The sequence below is a fragment of the Physeter macrocephalus genome, chromosome 17 (assembly GCF_002837175.3).
Source record: "Physeter macrocephalus isolate SW-GA chromosome 17, ASM283717v5, whole genome shotgun sequence".
NCBI lineage: Eukaryota > Metazoa > Chordata > Mammalia > Artiodactyla > Physeteridae > Physeter > Physeter macrocephalus.
The window spans coordinates 52279614-52285459 of NC_041230.1; the positions used below are offsets into that span (position 1 = coordinate 52279614).

The following is a 5846-nucleotide window of genomic DNA, read 5'->3' on the forward strand; positions in this document are numbered from 1 at the left end:
GCCCAGCCGGCCGATACGGCCCGGCCCTCCCTGCTGGGCTGGCCTGGAAGCACCAGCCCTGGCCCCTGGGTGGATTGAGATGAAGCATCTCTACTGATGGGCGTGGACCTGGGCTAACACAGTTTCGCCCCCCCAATAAGATGGCCTTGTCACGCAGGGGTGCGTGTGGACACGGCGGCGAGGACAGCGCGAAAGTCCCAGAGAGGCCCAGGCGAGGTCAGCGCGGACTGTCTTCCTCCCCCGGCTGGTCTGGTGGCGCAGGCAGGCCAGGCCTGGAGCAGGCAAGAGTATCAAGAGCTACCTTCCCCCCTTCCCAAGGCTGCTAGGATGACCTGCCCACTTCTGGACAAGGCTGGCAGAGCCACGGGACGTCTGATCCCAGATGGAAAATTGAAACCACGCTCCTCCGTCACTACAGCCATTTGTCACTGGACGAGGGTGCATATAAACAGCTTAATTCAAACCACACTGCCACCCCCTCCACTCCCGCCTTTCCCGAGCTTTCCCTTGGCTTGCTTCAAGGTAACAAATACAGTGCAAGGTCAAAGTGAAGGGCCCCGTTTCCTACTCCTTGAGCTGAGCGTGCTAAAATGCTTTATCTTGTCTTCACGTCGGCCCCATGACATAAGAATTGTCATTCTGCCCACTTGTCAGAGGCCCGAGTTAAATCATTGGGCCAAAGTCATGCAGACAGGAGGCAGAACCAGATGCTAGCCCAACCTTCCTGTAGACCCAGCTGCCCCTCTGTGAGCCCTCTTGGCCGCTACGCCAGGGCACACAGCACCCAGGTGCACAGCCAGAACCTCCAACCTGCGCTGGATCCCAGGTCCACTCCACTTGCTGAGTGTAGGCGGTCTTTGAGGTCTCTCTCTGAGCCCCAGTGGGAGACCCACCCGCCTTGGAGACTTGTCCCACAGCTGATAGGCCTGAGCTGGGCTTCATCCTCAAACCACGTGACCATCAGCTTCTCTCACCATCTCAAAAATCTTTTTCATCTCTGGTATCATCAAGCAAGGGAGTATAAATAATGAGGAGTCCCCGGGTTAGAGTCCCTGTGGGGTCCCTTCTTGCTGTGTGATCTTGGGCAAGTTCCTTAACCTCTCTGTGCTTCCATTTCCTTATCTGTACAAGGGGCGCAATAATAGTACCTATCTCCTAGAGCGGTCGTGAGGGGTCGATGAGATAGTGTGTGTAAGGTGTTTAAAACAACACCTGGACTATTTAATGTAGGCTGGTGAATAATACATTAACAAAGAAAGCCCTGCAAATGTGTGTGATTGTATCACAATAATAAGTGAATGGTTATAAAAACAGCTGAGCAACAAGAAGTGCTCATTACCAGCAACACATGGATGAACAAATGAGTGAATGAACTAACATGAAACTGACCAGACTAGACCAGCAGAAGCCCGTGGGAGCCTGGCCCTGTTTTCCGGTGTCAGGAGCCCTGGGCCGTAGGTGAGGATGTGTGTGGTCGTAAACCGAGCCCACACGGATGCAAGGGGGAGAATTTGATTTCCCTGTGCGGGAAACCTGCGAGCTGGATCCACAGGCTGCTTCCTCAGCCCTACGAGAAGAGGATTTGTTTCTGCAAGGCCCCCTTCCCCATGTTCACCTTGCCCGCCTCGTTCAGTGATTCTAGCTAAAATAGGGAAACCAGTAAAGGAGAATAATTCTCCCGGTGAGTTGTCTGGGGAGTGGCGACCAATCCTTCTCCAGCCAGAGTCTCGGAAGGCAGTGGATTGGAGGCTGGGAGCCTCAGGTGACAGTTTAAATGTCCTTCCCGCCTGGTGTTCTGGGCTTAGAAAATCAACGGAGAAAAGGAGGTCTTGTGTTTCCGTGTGTGTGTGTGTGTGTGTGTGTGTGTGTGTGTGTTTAAAGGGAGAGTCCAGGGTAAAGGAACAGCGGGCAGCACGAATAGTTTCATAAGACCGAGCCACTGTACCCAGAATTAGTGTGACACACACTGCATCTTTAAGATTGTATGGTTGAAACCAGACAGCCACCGTATTCCAGAAATCCTCCCCATTTCACCCGAGCCAGGCACTGTTCGCAGCTCTTTACAAATAATAACTTATCAATCCTCATAACAGCCTCATGCAGTAGCTACCAGTATTATCTCCATTTCACAGATGAGGAAACTGAGGCACAGAGAGGGTAGGTGACTTACCCAAGGTCACACAGGCTGGAAGGAACAGAGCCAGGATTTGAGCCCAAGCAGTTGGGTTAAACTGCCTGCTCCTGACCGCTAGGCCACGCCACCCTCAGAGAGAGTCCCTGACCCAGGGTCGCTCACAGCCACATTTCAGGGCCACGTGACAGGATGTGACCAGAAAGGTGGGCATCAGTTTCATAACACACTTAATTCTCCAAACTTGGCTCCGAATGGCTTTCAGACTTCCCAACTCATGTGTCAAAACAAGAAGGACACTCTTGTTGTTGTTGTTGTTATAAATTTATTCATTTATTTATATATATTTTTGGCTGAGTTGGGTCTTCGTTGCTGCACGCAGGCTTTCTCTAGTTGCGGTGAGCAGAGGCTACTGTTCGTTGCGGTGTGCGGGCTTCTCATTGCGTTGGCTTCTCTTGTTGTGGAACACGGGCTCTAGGCGCACGGGCTCAGTAGTTGTGGCACACGGGCTTCAGTAGTGCGGCACACAAGCTCAGTAGTTGCGGCTCATGGGCTTAGCTGCTCCGCGGCATGTGGCATCTTCCCAGACCAGGGCTCGAATCCGAGTCCCCTGCATTGGCAGGTGGATTCTTAACCACTGCGTCACCAGGGAAGTCCAAGAAGGGCACTCTTAAAATCAAGTCAAGAAAGAAAGACAGTCCAGGAAACCATTCCAAATCGGAGGAGACAAAGGAACGGGGTAACTACACACAAGTGGGTCCTGGACCCGGGCAATAAAGGCTTCTTAGAGGCTTCGCTGGGATGACCTTGAGAGTGAGCTGTGGGTTACACAGTTGTATTGTGACATGTTAAGAGTACATAAAGTATACTATGATGCCCTAATAGTACAGGCCGACCTTGGTTTATTGTACTTCACTTTACGGTGCTTCGTGGATACTGTGTTTCTTACAAATTGCTGGTTTGTTGCGACCCTGTGTCTAGCAAGTCTATCAGTGCCATTTTTCCAACAGCAGTTGCTCACTTCCTGTTTCTGTGTCATATTTTGGTAATTCTCACAATATTTCCAACTTTTCCATTGTTGTTATATTTGTTATGGTGATCTGTGATCAGTGATCTTAATGTGACTCTTGTAATTGTTTGGGGGCGCCACAGACCACACCCATATTAGAAGGCAGACTTAATCTATAAACATCATGTATTTTCTGACCAATCCATAGACCAGCCGTTCCCCCCCCCCCCTCTTCGGGCCTCCCTATTCCGAGACACAACAATATTGAAATTAGGCCCATTAATAATCCTGCAATAACCTTTCAGTGTTTCAGGAAGAGTCGTACATCTCTCACTTTAAAGCAAAAGCTAGAAACGATGAAGCTTAGTGAGGAAGGCTTGTTAAAAGCCAAGACAGGCCAAAATCGAGGCCTCTCTTGCCAACTGTCAGCCAAGTTGTGAATGCAAAAGAAGGTTCCTGAAGGAAATTAAAGTGCTGCTCCATTGAACACACGGATGATAAGAAAGTGAAACAGGCTTACTGCTGATGTGGAGAAAGTCTGAGTGATCTGGATAGAAGATGAAACCAGCTACGACATTCCTTTATGCCAAAGCCTAATCCAGAGCAAGGCCCCAACTCTCTCCAGTTCTACGAAGGCTGAGAGAGGGGAGGGTGCTGCAGGAGGAAAGTCGGAAACAAAGGTCGGTTCTTGAGGTTGAAGGACAGAAGCCGCCTCCGTAGCACGAAAGTGCCAGGTGAAGCCGCAGGTGCTGAGGGAGAAGCTGCAGCAAGTCCTCCAGAAGCTGTGGCTCAGGTCATCCACGAAGGTGGCTGCACTGAACAAGAGATGATCGCTGTAGAGGAGACAGTCATTAAGAACTGTTCATAGTTCATGGGAAGAGGTCCAAATATTGACATACACAGGACTTTGGAAGAAGTCGATTCCAGCCCTCATGGACAGCTTTCAGGGGTTCAGGATTTAGTGGAGGAAGGAACTGCAGATGTGGTGGAAACAGCAAGAGAACTAGAATTAGAAGTGGAGCCTGGGGGCTTCCCTGGTGGCGCAATGGTTAAGAATCCGCCTGCCAATGCAGGGGACACAGGTTCGAGCCCTGGTCCGGGAAGATCCCACATGTCGCGGAGCAACTAAGCCCACGCGCCACAACTACTGAGCCTGCGCTCTAGAGCCTGCGAGCCACAGCTACTGAGCCCACGTGCCACAACTATTGAGCCCGCGCGCCTAGAGCCCGTGCTCCGCAAGAGAAGCCAACGCAGTGAGAAGCCCGCGCACTGCAACGAAGAGTAGCCCCTGCTCGCCACAACTAGAGAAAGCCCGTGCGCGGCAATGAAGACCCAAAGCAGCCAAGAATAAATAAATTAATTAAGAAAACAAAAGTGCACTGGAAATAACGTTTAAAAAAAAAAAGTAGAGCCTGAAGATGTGACTGACTGGATGCAATCTCATGATAAAACTTGAACGGATGAGGAGTTGCTTCTTATAGATGAACAAAGAAAGTGGTTTCTTGAGATAGAATCTACTCCAGGTGAAGATGCTGTGAAGACTGTTGAAATGACAATAAAGGATTTAGATTTTTTTTTTGGCCATGCCGCGCGGCACGCAGGGTCTTAGTTCCCCAAGCAAGGATGGAACCTGCGCCCCCTGCAGTGGAAGCGTGGAGTCCTAACCACTGGACCGCCAGGGAGGTCCCAAGGATTTAGAAATGTTATATCAACTCAGTTGATAAAGCAGGGTTTGGGAAGACTGTCTCCAGTTTTGAAAGAAGTTCTGTTGTGGGTCAAATGCTATCACACAGCACTATATGCTACAGAGAAACTGTTCACGAAAGTCAATCGATGCGGCAAACTTGACTGTTGTCTTATTTTAAGAAATTGCCGTGAGAGAGGCGGCGGGGCAGGGCTGGCATCTCCCGCAGCAACCATGGTGTATACCGGCCTCGCCGTGCCTCTCATCGGGATGAGCGTGTTCTGGGGCTTCATCGGCTTCCTGGTGCCCTGGTTCATCCCTGAGGGTCTCAGCCGGGGAGTATCATCACCATGTTGGTGACCTGTTCCGTTTGCGGCTACCTCTTTTGGCTGATTGCAGTTCTAGGCCATTCCAACCCTCTCTTTGGACCACAGTTGAAAAGTGAAACCATCTGGTACCTCAAGCATCATTGGCCTTGAGTAAGAAGACCTGCTGGCCAGTGCTCAGTCACGAAGAGAACTCCTCTAGATGCAAAATCGCCTCCATACCCAGACCACCTTCCTTGACTCGCCCACTTTGCCCGTCAGCTGCCTTAAACGTTCCCACCACATTTGAATATCTTATTCTACAATGCAGTATTTTTTCCTGTCACCTTTTTTGCACTTTGATGAATGATGTGCCTATTGAATCTAAACTGTGCTGCCTCTATAAAATGTTTATGTACTCTTCCGAGATAGAAAATGCTGTTCTTCTGAGAAATAACATTACTCTCTCCTTGGGAACTGTGGATTTGAAGATGGCGCCCTGTTCAGTCAGCGGCCATGAACACCCAGGCAAGACCCTCCACCAGCAAAAAAAGAGGACAACTCGCTGAAAGCTCGGGATCTTCCCGGACCGGGGCACGAACCCGTGTCCCCTGCATCGGCAGGCGGACTCTCAACCCCTGCGCCACCAGGGAAGCCCTGATGCAGTACTTTTAAATTAAGGCGTGTACATTGTTTTTTCAGACATAATGTAATTGC

General features: G+C 50.3%; 1 pseudogene; it reads left to right on the forward strand.

Moving 5' to 3' along the window:
- The first annotated feature begins 5058 nt into the window (after nt 1–5058).
- LOC102995460 (V-type proton ATPase subunit e 1-like) lies at nt 5059–5521 on the forward strand (annotated as a pseudogene).
- Nucleotides 5522–5846: the final 325 nt, after the last annotated feature.